The following is a 20034-nucleotide window of genomic DNA, read 5'->3' on the forward strand; positions in this document are numbered from 1 at the left end:
TGTAGATATATATATATATATATATATATATATATATATATGTATATGCGGTTGATCTCTTAAATGAGCAGGATGTTAAATTGGAAAATGATAGAATTACAACCCTCCTACTACGTACCCATTTACTACTCTTTTTGTATTTAAATTTTTTTACTTAATGATTAAGGAAGTGATTATTAATAAAATTATATTTTTTTTTAATTTTTTCTTAATGATTAAGGATTTTAAAAAATTACTTAAAAAAATGATAAGAAAATAAAAAATTTCAAATCCTTTGTAAGTAGTAAATGGGTAGTGATCGAGTAGTAAGCCTATCACTACCCTGTTAAATTATTGAAGACAACTTCAGCATATATTCCAAATGTACATGTATATAGGCTATTAGTTATACAACTTCATTCATGTTGAAATAACGATCTTTCATTCCCATTTAATATTAGTAAAATTATTTAATTGTATCAACTATTGGATGCAGAAGAATGTAGCACCAATCACATGAAAGTTGATGGGTGATTGCTAATTGGGATCCAAACAACGGTTTTGTGGCAACTTCTCACCATGCATGCTTCACTTAGAGAAAAGACTCAGAACATGACTGCCACATATACGCACGTGCATCTACCCTATTAATATTTGCCTTCAAAATCTTATATGTAGAATCCCACCTTCAGTGAAGAACATTAAGAAGTTGCTTTGATAATGTAAGTTTTGCTTCCAACTTCTATATATATATATATATATATATAGACTGATTGGTACTTGACTCCCGTTAATGAAAGAATTACACTTCTCAATGGCATTATGTATATAAATATAGATGCTTTGCCTTTCCTCTAACTGATAATTATCTATGATTTATTTGCGTTGAAATGGAACTTATACACAACACAGGCATATTGACTAATAGAGAAAGATGTATAATGGTTAGTAATGATCTGTTGCTACTCAGGCACCAAAAAATTAAATTAGATTTCTATATATGTTTAAGTGTTAACAAAATCAAGAAAATTTAATATATATATACATGAAATATGACGGCCTGAAATGTTAACATTGAAGTAAAATTGTGATTTATTGAAATTTCTGCGAAGGTAAAACACAAAATAATTTACCCTTTTTTCTACGTCAAAACGGTGACTAAAAATAGGAGATTGTCACAATTTCATGCGATGTACATGCCATTGGGATTAACTTCTACAGACGATCACCATTAGCGACACATTCGATGCCATCATATTCAAGATCGAAATTGTATATTGTGCTGTCATTTGCGATCCAAATAGCTCGACGCCAAAATATTTTTGCGTCTCCAGTTATAACATTTTCGTCCAAAATTGGAAACAAGTTCCACATTTATATTCCCATCACTAAATTGGTCATTTGCAATAGTTTGTTGTTTGACACAAAAGCATTTATATTTCCTTGCGATTCATTTAGACCCTAAGTGACGGATGACAGCAAGCATGATTAAGGTACCATTTGCAGCTGTCGTTTGCGACGCCCAAATATAGCTGGCCGACCAACGATCAAAAAAAATATTTACAACAATCTTCATTTGTGTTAGCATGCTGATTGACGCAAAATTTGTTATCTTTCCCCGTGATTCATTCCTACCTTGCGACGGATGACATCAACATGACTAGGTATCATTTGTAGCAGTTATATTGCCTTTTGCGATGCCAAACTATAGCTGGTAATTAGCTTGATATTTTCAGTGATTAAAACTATTTACGACTATCTTCCCTGGACGTAAATGATGCTCTTTCCCTATTCTTATGGGATGCTAGTGGCTCCCAAGTTGAACTATAGCAGCGATGTGAAATGCAGCAAGGGAAACCATTTTTCACGTCCATTTTTCACTTGCTGTGATAATGTTTTTGAGATTGAGTAGTACCGACCAGCTACCAGAGAATCCTCTTGGACTCTAAATAAAATTTACAGCGCATTTTCCAACATTTGTGACCCTTAAAAGCGACACAAAAATTGAGAAATGTTGTAGTGGCTATTTGTTTTTCGAAGAAATTTTGTAAGTATACACTCAACCTAGTTTGGTTAACATACGTATATGCTTGTGTAAATCTTTTATTTTGCTCTCATCTTTGAAAGTTGTTCTATATCTTTGCTTGGATATTGAATCTATTGTTTCAACTCGTATAATGTCATGAGAAGATGTTATGTCTCGGATCTATGATGAAAATGCCACGAACCACATGCTTATGTTTCAGTTTTGCTTGTTGTTGTGTTGATATGTTATTTATCTTGAAGTTTCGACTATTGTGGTATTGTATGCTTTGGATTTTCTATGATATGGCTATGATTTCATGTTAAATTCACCCATGCCACAATTATGGTCAATATGATTCAAGTATGAAACATGTTAAGTAAAGAACTCCTATGATTTCATGCCTTGGATGTTTCGGCCATGACATACTTGTTATGTTCATGAAGTTGTTTTGGATGTTTCGCATGCCCATGTTAACATGCCATGATTTGAAGATGTTATGATCATTGAGTTCATGCATGGCATCTCATGTGTCACATGCCTAGTATGTAAAAGGGTTATGTCTTAAGTCTCATTTCACATACATTTGGGTACAAGTTTTTCAAAGAAAAGAAATGAGTCAAAACGTTTTATGACAACCACAAATGCTAGGATAGGGGATTGTTTTAGTGGAATTCCCATGTCCACTCTGGAGTGCTTAAGAATAGAGTGGTAACCCATAGGTTGACAAAGAACGGTCAACGTGCCTCGAATGGATCTTTTTGAAAAAGATACCGTAGCGAGGTAGCACCTAACGCTAGTAGGTGCAAGGCAAGTAACTCAACGAAGTATTATGATATGAATATGTTTAAGATGTATTCACGATGGTGTACAGACCGTTGGTGGTGTGGTAACTAGCAGGAATATGCAGTGCATAAGGGAGCTGTGATGTATCCACATGTGTTATAAGAACAAGGTAAAGCGCCTACATGATATGATATGGATCAGATGGTATGAATCATGCGATATGATACAATATGATATGAAAAGGATCACAATCATATTTTCTGATATGATATGTTCTGGATCATGTGATTCACCAAGATATAAATGATAATAACAGTATGTTTTTCCTGAAAGGTCAAAGAATTCTGTTACATGTCTATTAAAAAAGGTCAAGTGCATAAGTCAAGTCTTCAGTCACATCATGTATCAAGTACATGTACACACATGCATTCTATAGTTTGCCACTCGTATGCTTATGTTGATCATTGTATGCTGTGTGCTTACTTACAGAGATTTCTTAAAATCTCATTGTGGTAGTTTCCACTACCATTCTCCAACTGGAATGGTAGAAGTTGTGGCAGGTATAGATGACGAAGCAAAAGAGGACGACACTCCCTCTAGATAGGATAGTGCCCAAGATGATAGTGAGCTCTTCTAAGCCCTCTATCCCGAAACTATAGACCATTGACAAGACTATTACTGAAGTACTTTACCTCATTGACGAGTTAAAGCAACTCAGGAACCATGACAATAATTGATTCCTTGAGAAGAAAGCAAAACCTGAAAGGCCATGAATACTGAGATCTTTTGTGGAAAAATGGACATGAAATGAGGTTTCAACCTTTGTGGAACAATATTTTGATCGGTCCTGTGTTTTGGGAAAAAGAACATATTCACCAATTTGGAGTATTTTATGAAATGAAGTCTTTTGATGATGGCAATGTTTGGGTTATGCATAGTTTACAGTACCATGTGCTAAGGCAATTGCTTTAAACGTTACCTAGTTTCACACGTACCATTTATATTTTGCTGCATTTTTTATTGCATACTGATAGTATATATAAGAGAATTGCATATTATTTGTTATTTACCAGGGGTATGTAGCCATGTGCTACACGTCTCGGCTTTTCAGTCACCATCCAATCCCAAGTTGGGGTTGGGGGCGCCATACTAAGCCAATCTTTGGGGGAGGGACTGGGAAGAGGCGATGACTCACTCAAAAATGAGTAACACTAATGCTATCCCAAGTGCAGGAGAATGTCATGTAATAATTAGGAATAAATTTCTAGATCGTCTCCTCAGGGAAAGTTGCTTAAAATTAAACTCGTTGAAAAAAATGTGAAAAACTTCACAAAGAGAAAATAAAATGATGGTATGTGCAATGGATGGAAAATGGTACTAGTCATGGACTAGATTCATATTTTTAGATTTTGATTGTCGGATTGGAATGTAAAGGACTAATAAATTAAACTCAGAAATTAATAAAACTAAATTAAGAATTAAACTAAATTAGAAAGTAATTGACAAAACATGAACTGAAAATTGAAAATGCCCAAAACCAAGATTCTAGAATTCATCTTTGTATTTAAATTACAAATTCTCAAAATAACACATAACAATTGTAATCACTATTAAATGAAAACTTAAAGATGTGAGAAAAATAAATAACATGAAATAAGTAAACAACAAATAAATTACCCAAACTTCTAAGCCAAAAAAATCTCAAAAGTATTCCATAAACTTTAAACTGAAGTTAAATAAAATAGAGAACGAAAAGTCTAGACGAAAACTCCCTTTCACTATTCAATTGAAATGCAAAATAAAAAGGAAACAACTTCTCACATATGATGTTTCAGAAAAATCAAAAACAAAAACAAAAACAAAAGCTTTCAACCGAACCTTTCTTGCAATAAATTAAGGTAACACACTTAATGAGAACTTCTAAAACAATTCTTTTTGTTGCATGAAACAAACTAGCAATTTGATTAAAACTTCTAAAACAATTTCTTTTGTTGCATGAAACAAACTAGCACACTTGATTAAAACTTCTAAAATAATTTCTTTTATTGCATGAAACAAACTAGTAATGAAACAAACTAGCACACTTAATAGAAATTAAGGTATTACACTTAATGAAATAAAATTCTAGAATAATTCTTAATATACTTAAAAAATTCTAAAACAACAAAGCATTGAAGCTAAAAGGATAAACAAAATTGCTGAACACAAGAAGGAGCCAATTCTTTCAAGAAAATAACAAAGAAATAACAAAGAAGCAAGTTGTAATTGTGTGTCATTTGGTTCGGACTGCATCCCCTTTTATAGCAAAGAACTTGGCTAGTTGTCTCTTATATTCATACTTCATTTGCATTCACACTTAATTCAAACCAAACAACCAAGTCCAACACGGTATGTATACAGAAAATTCAGCACATCATTCACACGTCTCTCTCTATTTCCTTCCATTCAAAATGAAAATGAACTGCAGAAAAATAAGATTCCTCCACCGAGTAATTCCCTTCCACACCAACTTAAGCATGACACCTCTCTTCACTTTCCAGAATTTCTTTCACTCACACGTTCACATCCCACGTCCCCACCTCAATGTCTTTTCTTTTCTTTCATGCACCGACTCTCTACTTACAGAAAAATAATATGCACCGACAACCCCTTCCAGCAATACCAAGACATCGAATTGCTCCTTCAGCTCCTTCATCAATTCCAGCACAACACTCACACCTACTTCCAACATAAAAGAGTAGAACCAGCCAATTAGATTAATGCAGTTTATTCCCTTCAATCAATTACCTCTAGCACCGACTTTACTTTCTTTCTTTTTATTTTTCAGTTTCAGCACAACACACTTCACGCCTAACTTGTTAAAAATTCATACACGGCACTCTACTCATCCACTCCCCTATCCTTTTATTCCACCGTTCAGCCTCATATATGTATATATATATATATAAATATATAAAGAGCTGCCTCAATTCGGTACATTCCTCCAATTCCAATTCATTTCAGCCGAAATCCATCTTCAATTCACACTTGGTTGAAAACTCAAGCATGTCTTCACACTTCAACAACAGCCGACTTCTCTTCCAATCCATCACATGTTCTCTTTCTATCTTCCTTCATTTCGGCTCTTGTCCAATTCAATGGAAAGGAAGCAGCCTTTTATGACTTTTTCAATGTCAAATTAGGTGGAGACAATTCGGTGGACAGCAGCTCAAATAGACCATCTTTTTCTTCATTTAATAACCGGATCGCTTCCTAGCTTTTCACATGTGTATGTAGCTCAAATGCACCGGTTCTCTTCTTCATTTCATGAATCCCCTTGGTTGAAAGCTCAAGCACGGAATCTCTTGGTTGAAAACTCACTCTCTTGTACCTACTGCACCGTCCAGCCACACACACACACACACACACACACACACATATATATAGATGGTTGAATTCAAATTGGTGCTGCCAAACTCCTTCCTCCAAGTCAGGCATGGCACGACATGCACTTCCATATTTATTTATTTTTCTTTTCAACATGCCTCTTCTTTGTTTCAGCCTCCTTTTTGGACTTGGGTTGAGTTGGTGGGTTTATTTTAGTGTGAAAAATGAATCCGTGAGTTGAGATTAGATGGAATTGGGAGTGTTTGAATGGTGGGAAAGCTCAAGACAAAGTATGAACAAGGCATGAACATAATGAACCATGGTATGCACGAAAAATGGAGATGGAGATTAAAAAAAGAAAAAGAAAAACACTCAACAACAAAATAACACAAATGAAAGATTAGCTTGAGCAACTTCCATTCACGGATGGCAAGAAGTGCTTCTATCTTTTGAGGTTCATGGATTGAACCCAAAAGATGGAAAGATAGCTCAAGAAACTTTATGAACATGAAGAACAGGAAAAACAATGGTACAAACGCAAATGATAATAGAAAGCAAGAAAAATTATGGACTAGAATGCACAGTAATCAATAGTTGGTAGAATTCAAGCAGAAATTCATGCTTTTAATCAATTAAAATCACAACTTTGATTTATCCTTATTAATTATTTTTCCATTTAAAACCAATAATAATGTCATGATGAATTTAAAATACATTGGTTTTAAATAGCTAAAATATGCAATATTTCAGCTCAATCAGGCGACAAGAGTAAGTGTTGGCTAAGGTTACGAATTTGGCTAAGATTCTTTGAGGGTGGTGAAGGCTTTAGTGGATGTAGGTCTTCCATGGAGGATGCAATACAAGATGTGGCCATTTACTTTGGACTCTTCCCATTATAGAATATGTAGATGAGTTCCTTTTAATTGGTCTAGAAACAACTGCAGAATTTTTGTGAACAATTTGATCGTTTCCCTTATGGTGATGACTCAAATCCTCAAGGCCTTCCACTTTTTCTTCAACCTTTGCTGCTTGTTTTTCATTTTTCTACATCGCACACACCTGGTGTAACAACCCAAGTTAAGAGATTTAATATGAATAATTTTGTTGGGCCTAAATTTGGCTTAATAGGACCTAAATTAGACCTAAATTAGGTTCAATTGATCATTTTGAATAAGCTCATGGGCTATTATTTATGGAGGTTTTTATCATGTGGAAACTAAATTAAACCATATAATAAAATTTTATTTATTTAATTATAATTTAAAATATTATATAAAAAAGAGCCCGTCTACGTACAGTCCTCAATTGGGGACTCTGCGCACACTCTTGGATAATTTAGTCATTTGTCATTTGTTTGAATGACACTAATGCCCATGTCCCTAATTCAATCTGAAATCCAGTCCGTCTAGCTCGAGATTAGGGGTGTAAGAAAAAACCGATAAACCGGATCGGACCAAACCGGTGGAATCGGTCCGATCTCGAGTTTGGTTTGGTTCGCTATTGGTTTTATTTTTCTTAAAACCGATAAAAATCGGTCTGGTTCCTATTTTTCTTTTTCTAAAACTGGAATCGAACCGGATCGGTTCATATATATATTTTAATTTTTTCTATTATATATAATTTTTATATATAATATATAATTATATATAAATATTTTTATATTATATGATAATTTCAAATTAATATAATATTAAATCTTAAAATCTTATATCATTTTGTTTATTGTATTAATAGTTATACTAATATTATATAGTGTATATTAATAGTTATGCTAATACAATATCACTATATTATATATTATAATATATCACTATAGTCTATAATACAATTATAATATACTACGATATATTATCACTATAGTATTATATATTATAATATACTAATTTATATATTTATATTATATAATATATAATATAGTATATTAAAACCGAAAAATCGGACCGAAGCTGTAAAACCGGAGTATCGGTTTAGAACGGTAACCGATATGTAAACGGTTTTGAAAAATGTAAAACTAATGCATACCGGTTCGGTTCTAAACTTTATCCAAAACCGGATCGGACCGGTTACACCCTTACTCGAGATTTTCTCTCAAAATTAGATTCTGTCTTCAATCTTTGTACCATCAACTTCTGATTATATAATCTATTTTGCAAACTGCTTGTACGTGACTCTATTTTTTGGGTTCTCTATGAAATTGATAACATGGTTTTTGGAAATTAAATATATGTTTTCTATCCTTCAAAAAGTATGCATGTTGTTGTACTAATTATGGTAGCTTCTCCAAGTAGGTACGATGGCTATAGAGAAGAAGAGGATACTACCATTTATGGGTCTTGTTTTGGTCATCAAATCCAAAAGGTTTGGGCTCGAAATCACCAAGGATGTTGCAGTTGCAAACATGACACACTGTTTTTAGCAGAAAACCAAGAAAGAGGGATACAATTGATAAAATGGAACTCATTCTTAAATCATGCATATTGGTTATAGATGCAAGATGAAACCCCCTGATCCTTAATGAAAGATAGAAACAAATGTCTTTATTTTATTTGTTAAGGGAAAAAGGTAAAGCTAGACCAAGCCAAGCACAAACCTACCTCTGTTACGAGGATGTAAGCATAAATCTCTGTAATGATTCAACCTCTGTAAGTATTATAAATATCTATAAGGAGGAGGATGAGACTCACGACAACCTCTATAAGGATGAGGAATCAAGGATGGGACTCATGATGATGGGGATGATTCATGAAGGTTAAGGCATGAGAAATTAAAAGGATATGTTTGACTTTTTCTTCTCATCTTCGGTTTCAATCCTCAAGACATTCAAATGATGGGTCCATTTTAAATGAAACGATGCGTTTCATAATAGTTGTGCATGGGGAGTCCCCATTAGGGACTACAATAAGAATTTTTCATAAAAAAATATTATATTGTTAATATATTACTATTATCATTTTTGTCAAATTTTATCAATAACATGTATAATTTTAATTCATATTATTATTATTGTTGTCATTATTATTAATTTTAATTATTACTAAGATAAATGTATTTAGGCTTCCGTTATTCTCTCTCCTTGGTGATCCTTCATTTGTTCATCACATCACATTGTAACTAATCCACGTTGAAACCCTCTCTCTATCTTAATTTCGGACCCTCCCTCAATAACTCTTTTCCCTTCCAACCATAAATCGATCGACACACACAACTCGCTCTCTCTCTCTCTCTCTCTCTCTCTCTCTCTCTCTCTCAAATCAATTTAGAAAATCCTAGTCGTGCTGTGCGCATCCCCTCGGACCCCTCCAAACCATAACCCATTGTTGTGCAGCGTGCCGTTGCCCCTCCGTCGCATCCCAACTGTTGCCCTGTACTCACCTCTTAAGCCCCTTCTTTGCAATACGAGGTGCCGATCTCTCTCTCTCTCTCTCTCTCTCTCTCTCTCTCTATTATATAATTTTTATATCTTATATTCTTATCTATTAGTTATTATTTTTGTTAATTTGCTTGATAGTTGTGGATATTAGGCTTGTTTGTGTGCTGGATAGTTGTAGATTTTAGGATTGTTTGTGTGCTAGATAGTGGTGGATATTAGGGTTGTTTGTATGCTACGGACCTCCAATGTTTGTGGCTTTCTAGCTGATTAAACAAAATAATGTATCTATATCACTTATAAAAATATATATGCTATTCGTTCTTTTTTGGTGGTTGAATTTCTATACTCTATTGTTAGAGAGATCCCAAAAGAAGAAGAAATAGAGGAACAAAGAAAGGTTTAGATGCCCAAACTATATGTAAAAAAGAAAGACGAAGTTTATGCTATTATTTAAAAAAAAAAAATTGGATGGCCAAATCTGGAGAGATAAAAACATTTTTTTTTTTTTTGATAAGTTTGAGAGATAAAAGCATTTATCTCGATTTCAGGGGAAATAGATAGAAAGCTTCTAACATAAACTATATGAAATCTTCATCAATTCACTAGTCAATATTTTCATCTTTCTTAATAACACAGTGATTATAAGAAATGATTTCATATTTGGTAGTAGATGGATACATCATACATCTGAGGAATTTAATTTGGTTGAGTTGTCAATTACTTGCACGAGAGGATGTAAAAGGTCTCAATCCCCATAATCTTTTAGGCTATATTTGGGAATGCAGTTATTCTTAAACTATTTATTATTATTTATAAATTATTTTATTATTATTTATAAATGATCTGAAATATTCTATATATCCAAATATAGCCTTAGAATTGATCTGAAAAATAATAAATAATATTTTTTTAATAAAACTTATATATCATAAGATTGTATTTAACCTTATTTCTTAATTTTTGTAAATAAATACTTTAAGGTCCAATATATATATTTTTTTTATTAAGGACGTAAATTAACTTCCTTAATTAGAGCTGGACTCTCGGGCCCACTGCTGGGAAATAAATTCAAGATGTATATGGTAGGGATAGAGACATCCCTGATTCCCTACCATATACGTCTTGAATTTTTTATAAGATTCAAGTCTATATGACTTGATGATTATAAGTCATAGCGACGCCAACCTTCCATTAAAAAGTTGTTACTAAGTTAATTTCTTTCGTGCATGAAGATGGCAGTTGTTTACTTGTTTCCATGTACGGGATCCAATGCCCCATGTGTTTTTCTAGATCAATTAAAAACACATGGTAAAATGAATTAAAACCATAGAGATCATCATCATCAACGAGTTAATTAAATTCATTGTAAGTTGTAACATATATAGTACTATAACATGATCTATATGTTATATATATGTATATAAATATATATTATATCTTTATTTATTTTTTCATTCTGTTCAGGCCATCAACCTTAAATAGATTTTTTGTTTCTTGTAAAATAAAAAAGGATTGATGAGATCAAAAATAAAAGAAGGATGAAAGTATAATGTTATGCAATATTTTCAGTTTCTGGCCATTTGCTTTCTTTTCTTGAGTTCTACCTAAAAAATTAACCCCTACCTCATATATCTTTGTTTAATAATATTAGAACTTATGTTTTAAGTTAGGGGTAAATGATATGGGCTATGATATTAGAACTTAAATGATATTTTGTAGTCTACTCAAGTTATTGGGCTATGGTATTTTAATTTTTTTTTTACTAAAGTCACTAAGTCATATTGAATGTAGCACTTTATTGTTCAATTTGCTTTCTTATATTTTTTTTAAGTATTGTTAAATAGTCTTTAAGTGAGATTAAATCGGTTTTAAATTTTATTATTTGTTGTTTTATAGAAACTTATTACACTAACTGTTGGTTGTTTATTTTTCTAGATGGATTCTTCAACTTCAACCAATGATGTGCAAGAGTCAATACAAAGTCCAAATATGCCTCCGCCTCCACTCCCATCTAATGTAAGTGATAAATCTAATATTGGTGGGTCACAAAGTGGTAGAGTTAGGTCAATGGTTTGGGATCACTTTATAAGAATACCAAAAGGTGATCCCACTAAACCTAGGGATGCATGTAATTATTGTAGTACTTCGTATGCATGTGATACAAAGATCAATGGTACAAAGTCTATGAAGCAGCACATTGAGAAGTAATGTTAGAAAGGTCTGTTTAAGAATACAGACAAGGCACAGACGACTTTAGGTTGGAAAGTGGAAGGAGGTAGTGGTAGTGGGGCACTTGTGCCTATTGCATTTAGTGTTGAGGCTTGCCGACAAGTTTTAGCAGAGATGATTATTGTTGATGAGTTGCCATTTAGGTTTGTTGAAGGGGAGGGTTTCAGGAAGTTTATGCTTGTGGTTTACCCCAAGTGGGTAGGGATTCCATCCTGTTGGACAATTGCCAATGATTGTTTTAACATGTTTATAAGGGAAAAAAATAAATTGAGAAGTGCTCTTCGAGGACAACGAATTTTCCTCACCACGGATACATGGACATCCGTGCAAAACCTCAATTATATGTGTCTCAAGCACATTTCATTGATGATGATTGGGGGCGACCGAAAATACTTGCAATCACTCTTGATAATGCAAGTTCTAATAATGAGGTTGTTTCTTATTTGAAAAAAAAAATCAAGTATAGGAAGGATACGGTTTTGGAACATGAATTCTTGCATGTTCGATGTTGTGCCCACATTTTGAATTTAATTGTACGTGAGGGATTGAAAGAATATGAGGAGTCTATTATGAATGTGAGGGGTGTTGTGAAGTATGTTAAATCCCCCCCTCAAAGGTGGAGTACATTTAAGAAATGTGTGGGGTTGGAAGAGATTCAATGCAAAAGTCATGTTTGCCTAAATGTACTAACTAGGTGGAACTCCACCTGTGATACCTGCTTTTTACGTGTATTTTCACTGAATGAGTATTTTAATTTAATTAAAATATTGATTTTTTTATTTTAAATTATCGTATTTTAATTAGATTTATTTAGTTGTGAAATTTATTTTGTAGATCTTTCTTAATATTAATTATCGTTTTGAGTTTAAATTGTTGTATAATTTATTTTAATTTGTTTTTTGATTTAAAATTATGTTGTTAGTATTTACTAGTTATTTATTATATTTTAGCTTGATATGGTGTTTAAATTATTTTATTCGTTTTATAGCTTTTAAAGTTGTTTTCGTCGGATCAGTTTCTGGACTCCAGAGGTGAGGATTGGACCTCATTTCTTTTTTTGCATATTTTCTTTTTCTCTTTTTTCTTTTTCTCCTTTCTTTTTCTTTCTATTTTTCTTTCTTTTTCTTCTTTTCTCCTCCGAATCTCTCTCCCGCACGCGAAGCCTCCCTACCCTTTTTTTTCGCTGTTTGCATTGTTCGCCCAGAACCGCCATTCGTCGGTGCCGTGGCCTACACCACCCACCCAGTTTTCTTTCCCTCCAGCCGGCGCACCTCCCCACCAAATCCCAGCCCCTCCCGTGCCGCCGTGGGCTCCTTCAAACCGCACGGTTTTTCTCCCATTTTGCCGTCGTCGTTCCACTTCCAGCCACCACCTCTTCACCACTTCATCACCGACCTCTTGCCATCCTAAACCACTTATTTCCAGCTCCAATCCATTGCCGAAGCAGCCCCCAAGAGCTCAATTTCGTTTTGGCTGTTTTTCACTTCCACCGCCGTTTTCGCCGCCACCCACGACTAACTCTCTCTTCCACTAGCTTCATAAATACCTCTAGGCCATTCCCTATCAATCCCAAGTCTTGATTTGTCCCCATTCAAAAGTGGATATTTTACAACCCACGGCCACATTGTATTTTACACTGTTACTTTACTTTTTCTTCTTCGTTTGCAGCCTCTTGATTCTTCGAAAATTATTATATAGCGCTGTAAGTATTTTCCAAACTTCATTTTAGATTTAAATATATTATTGCTTTTATAATAAATTCATTAACTGGTTGGTTATTCCGAACTGAGTCTGAGGAGTCGGGGGTTGGATGAATTGAGGATGGAGTTGTTTGGTTATTATTGATGTTGACATTTGTTAGATAAATTGTGTCTTGAGGTGTGCATTTCATGGTGCATTCATGTGCATGTATTAAATTGAGAAAAACTGGTTTTATCAGTGTAAATGGATTTTCGGGTGCGTGTGTGTCACGACCCCAAGTCGAGATGGGGCATTATCTCGGTGGAGCTCATCTAGTCACTTGAGAGTGTAATATACTGAGTGACGTCCCCTGGGTTGTCGCTGGGTGACAATGGGAGCTGGTGGGATGGTAACGCTCTCGTACTGACTCCGTGGCCTTCTGCTAGCGGGGGTTAGAGGATGTTTGGCTACGTACGCGTGGGGCGCGGAACTGGGCATCGCTCATTACGAAGTCACACGTATAGTCGTTACCCGTGGTGTGACAACGGGAGCCAGAGTGTGCGGATGACCCCTAGGGGATGTCATGGTGAATTCGGATAATTGGATATTGATTTGAAATTGGATTTCGGGCCAAATGAGACTTTTGGCGTGAGTTGGAAGTAAAATATTTTTTGGGCCAAATGGGACTTTTGGCTTGCGTGCAAAATGTGGATTTATGAGATATGTGCATTTGGTATCCTTTCATGCATATTATTGAGTTTAATATATTTTTATCTTGTAGCGTTTAGATTATTACTTACCTGCGGCACCATTTTGGTACCGTAAACTTTGATGTAGATGTTGAGGAGGAGAATGAGGTTGAGCCCGAGGAGGCGGCTTCGCCAGAGTTTTGATTTGGAGTTGTTTATGTCAAAAATTATATCTGCTAGTTTTTATGTCTTATAATTTGGTTTTGAAACAATATTTGAGACTTGTAATATTTTTATTATGTGTGCTTTAAATGAGTTTGTATTTAAACAAAAATTTTGGTACTTAGTTATAAGATTTTTATTATCCACTGCGTGATTTTATTGTACACTTGTTGCATGTACACACACTTGGCACTTAGCGATAGGATGTGTGACCCGTGTTATCATTATCCCGACACTTCGATTTCCACGTGTCCGTACATGAGAGTTAGGGGCGTCACACCACCTATCTTATGTTGGAGAGGGCTGAAAAATTTAGAAAGGCTTTTGATTGGTTGGAGGAAGAAGATATGTGCTTTTTAAGTAGTATTAGAGATGATGATGATGACTATGATGAAGGTGATGTGGTGACTAGGAGAAAGTCAAAGAAGTTAGGGCCTCCGAATGCATTCGATTGGGAATAGGTACAGTTGTTTGAGAAGTTTCTTACATTATTTCATGATGTAACTTTACGCTTTTCCGGGGGTGAGTATGTAACTTGCAATACCTTTTTTACGGATTTGGTTACCATTAAAAATGCCATTAATATAGAGTGTGAAGAAAGAAGTCCCGTGATGGGATTAATGGCATTAAATATGAAGCGAAAGTTTGAAAAGTATTGGGAGAATATGGATAATCAGAATATGTTGTCATACGTTGGGATTGTCTTTGATCCTCGTTACAAGATGCGATATCTTGACTTTGGGTTGAGAAAAATGTATGCATATGATCAATCAAAAATCATTGATTTGAGTTGGAAGGTGAAAAATGCATTTGTCCGTATGTATGAGGCATACATCCAAATTGAAGAAGGGAGTTCTCCTCAATGCACAAGTTCCCCACATGAAGATGCAAGTCCTCCCACAGATCAATCTATGAATAGACAGACTGTATTAATGGCCCAATTTAAGCAAGAGTTACAGTCAGAAGACTCTTTGGAAAGCAAGTCAGAGGTTGATAGATATCTGGCTGAAAAATGTGAGGATCAAGGTGATAGTTTTGACCTACTAAATTGGTGGAAGGTGAATTCAGTTAGATATCGCGTACTTTCAAAGGTTGTACGCGATGTACTTGCAATACCGGTATCTACTATGGCCTCTAAATCTACATTCAGCACTGCGGGTCGTGTACTTGACCCTTTCCGAAGTAGTTTAAATCCGATGATGGTTGAGGCTCTCATATATGCACAAAATTGGCTCCGTTCTTCCTCTACTCCAATAAGCCTTAGGACTTTAATGGATGAAGTGGAGGAATTTGAGAAGCAGATAGATATGAGTATGTAATCAATTTACTTTTGATTTATTTTTTGGTATATTTTTTTTTTATCTTCTATATTATTTTAACTTTATTTAATTTAGGCTGTTTAAATTTTTTATGTATCGAATGAGAACTTGTTGGGGAATTTGCTGATTCTTCAGAATGATCAAATTCAATAGCTATCGGCTCTTAACCCAATGTTGATGTAAGACCAAAAAGGTGAGACCATGAGAAATTAGAATGATGGAATTGTGCTCACTAAAATTTGTTTTTTTTTTTTCCAGTATTATTATATTCCCTTGGCTTTTTTATGTTTGTAAATATTTTCTTTTCTTTTTTATGTTTTTATTTTTAAATGCATGGGAATATATAAATCCATTTATCAATGTAAATGTTAGGACTTAGGAGCTTTAAACAAGTACCACAATAATTAGAATGGGATTGTGATCTTTAAACAGAATTAATAACTATTTAAATCTGTTTTTATGTTTTTTTTTTCCAGTATTATTTCTTTCTCTTGGCTTTTTTATGCTTGTAAATATTTTCTTTTCTTTGTTATGTTTTTATTTTTAAGTGCATGGGAATATATAAATCCATTTATCAATGTAAATATTAGGACTTAGGAGCTTTAAACAAGTACCACAATAATTAGAATGAGATTGTGATCTTTAAACAGAATTAGTAACCATTTAAATCTGTTTTTATGTTTTTGTTTTTCCAGTATTATTTCTTTCTCTTGGCTTTTTTATGTTTGTAAATATTTTCTTTTCTTTGTTGTGTTTTTATTTTTAAGTGCATGGGAATATATAAATCTATTTATCAATGTAAATGTAAATGTTAGGACTTAGGAGCTTTAAACAACTTTCCATAGTCTTGTATGTTCATCAATCAACATATTAACAATTGCATTTGATGGTAATGGATTTGAAGATTGAAAATCCAGCAACTTTAATTTTTTTGAACTCCACCTCTTAGTCCACACTTTAATAGGCTTGACTTTTGCCACTTCCAATCTGCCAAAAGCAACCATGTTTGAGTAAGTTTTTTGCTGAACAAACACTCTTCCATGTATAAGAATAATTCCCTTTGATCTCTAATTGTAGGAAATAAGTAGCAGTATAATACTTGACTTTAAATACTTTTGATTCTAACTCTTGACCGAGCTCATCTTGATTTACAGTAACCATTTATACTCTTTTCTATTCTTATGTGGTTGGTGATGAGAATTTTTGCTAATCAACCATTTGTTTACACTTTACAGGATATTGTGAAAACACTGAAATGTGAAAAGTATGTCAAGCCAAAAAGATGTAGGAGGCTAGGATCTACCCAGGCCTAATTGTATAATTTGGTTTTTGTATTGATGTAATTATGTTAATGTTTTATGCTACTGTTGGTCGTTTTTTTTTTTAAAAGTAATTTATGCTACTGTTAGTATGTTTAGTGCATTAGTGCTTTTGATGTAAATTATTAAATATGATTTCTAGTCTTTGATAGTTATTTTTTTAAAAACCTTTTAATTTTCAATTTTTAAATATGCTTGGGAATGGATTTTTATTTTTCTTTCTTTTAGAATGCAGATTTGAATCATTTGATGTATGTAAGATACATGAAGGTAGATTTGAATCATTTGCATTTTATCTACATAGTGCTGTTTTAATCAATTTTATTGTTCCATAGTTAGCTGCAGAATGTGGATTTATTTATGGTAAGAACTTCTGATTCAATCCAGCTCTAGTTTGCAAAGAACTTGAGCTATGAAATAAGAGATCCTTGCACTGCAGGAGACGTACAACAAGGGAATTTAGAGTTTTACTGCACCTCTTGCTCTTGATTTGATATCATAAAGGTTTAAATTACACCCACTGGTTGTCAAAATCAATGCTATTCCTCATCCACATTGTATTAGGTTTTGCTATGCTAATTTGGCAGTTTCAACTACCCAATTCGTGTACCACATATTTGGCAGGCAAAAATAAAAAGAATTGTTCTCCATAATAAATAATAAGTATGTTGTCTGGCTGCACAGTTAGTGTACCACATAGAATTTAGCTGTATTTCTCTCTCTTTTTTTTTTTTTTTAAAGACCTTTCTTGCTTTTTTTAGATAATGCAAGTTGCAAATTGCAATTAAATTGGTAGTTTGCTATATGAAAAATATTAAATAGTATATATTATGATTGATTGATCCCCTTGTTTAAATTGTTTGGATGTATATAGAAATTTTTTATTTTTTTGGCAGTAAAATATTTTATTCAAATTTATTATATATAGATAATGTTTTTTAATGGTTATTTTTAATTTTCTTTCTAAGTATTTTTTTGACATTTTTGGTTTCAAACTAGATAAATTGAGGCTAGATTTTAACTGTTGGGCTGAAAGTAATCCAGGAAAAAGATTGGGCCATTTGGAGGCTGGTCGGACCGACCGGACTGTCCCGATCTTTAAGAGGTTCGGTCCGGTCTAGGGTGGAAAAACCCTGGACCGAATAGGTCCAGTCTGGTCCATAAAACCCTCCGAGACCGGACTGGACCGGATCGAACTCTCCCCTACTTGTTACGCCAACCTCAGCCACGTACAACTAGTGCCGCCTTGCACCCCCAAACCTGTAGCACCGTGAGCATCTCTCTCTCTCTCTCTCTTAATTGTCAGCTTGCACCTCTTGTTTCAGTTGTTGTAGTTGGGCTTATTTAAATTCACATGGGCTTTATTTACATGTTGGGCTTAATTTTACGAAAAGCTTGGTTTATTTCGTTTGAGAAATTGTTATATTGTTTAAGTTGGGTTGGGCTTAAGGCCCCGTTTGGTTACACAGATGAAATGAGATGAGATGATATGTTTTAAATAGTAATGAATAAAATATTGTTATAATATAATTTTTGAATATTAATTTTGTATTGGGATTTGAAAAAGTTAGATTGTTTATTATATTTTGTATGAGGATTTGAAAAAGATGTAATGATGAATTGAGATAAGATGAGATGAAATTTTTAGTTTTGGTTAACAAAACAAGGCCTTAACAGTTAAGTTAGGCTTAATTTTAAACTAAATATATTAGTTCAGAAATTCTGTTATGTTATTCCGTTTTAAATTAATATTGAATTGTAGTAACAACCTAGAATAATTTTAATATTAAATATTATTAAAACTATTTTTATCAGTAGAATGTTTATAATATTAAATATTATTAAGATTATTTTTATAAATAGAATGTTTACACCAATTATTTTTATAAACTCAGGTAAAAATATATATTTAATGATATTTGAAAGATTAGATATTATATTAGTATTTAAATTTTAGCAGCAAATAATAAGTGTTTAATTTTATTTTGAATGCTTTAATCTGATTAAGTCTATTTTATTAAATGAAATTCTTTTGTTTACTTTGATAGATTTTGTTATAATTATGTTATTGAGTTTTGAATTGAAAATAAATAAATGTGTTAAGAATATTTAAATGATTTTATTATTTATTAGTAAATTCGAATAATTATGTTAATGTTAAGAAAAAAATCTAACTATTTTATAAATTAAGATTTTTGCAACTTATTTAACAGCTTGTGTAAAGCCTAATTATTCTCCTAAATTATAAATTTAAAGTGAAAATATGTTATTAGCATATAATTAATTATATGATATTTAGTATTCAATGATTTTGTATGGACCATAATATTTATTAAATTATTCTCTATTATGTATTTAATTAAGTAGAATATTTGAAACGTTCTTATAGAAGCGTTAGTAACGATTTGTACTTCGTATAGATAATAAGATACGAAGTAAGATTCAAGAAACAACACAACGATATAAGTAGCTTGATCATAAATTAGGAGTAGAACATTAATTAGTCATATAAATTATTATTAAAGTTAATTCTTGAAAGCCAATGTTATATACCATGAATTTTGTGATATATGCAAACCTGTAATCCAGTATAACAGACGATCATATCATTCTGCATCATGTTCAAATTTATCAATTATAATTATGTACATATTATATCATGATCTCATGTCGCATAAGACATGTAAGCTTTCTTAAGTCCAAGTGTAAGATAAGATCAGAATAGCTTAATCAGATGACCATTTAAATGCATGGTACTAATGCAGTTTTAGGGTGGATGTGCAAGTCACAAACTTAAGCGTTGTCCACCATAATATGTCAAAATATTACTCAGTTGCTCCCATTGTGGCCACGGAATGTGGGGCCGGTACACAACTTTGCATATAAGGTTAAGTGTGTTAGCCAATCCGATCATTTAGATAATTCATATAAGTTAGAACAGTCAGTTAATTCAGATAAATTAATACACGTCATGCATAACATAATCATCAGTATGGTCAGTCATGATCTTAAACTCTCAACATGAAAGTTTTTATCAAAATCCTTATGTTTA

Source organism: Carya illinoinensis, chromosome 16 (genome assembly GCF_018687715.1).
Source record: "Carya illinoinensis cultivar Pawnee chromosome 16, C.illinoinensisPawnee_v1, whole genome shotgun sequence".
Taxonomy (NCBI): Eukaryota; Viridiplantae; Streptophyta; class Magnoliopsida; order Fagales; family Juglandaceae; genus Carya; species Carya illinoinensis.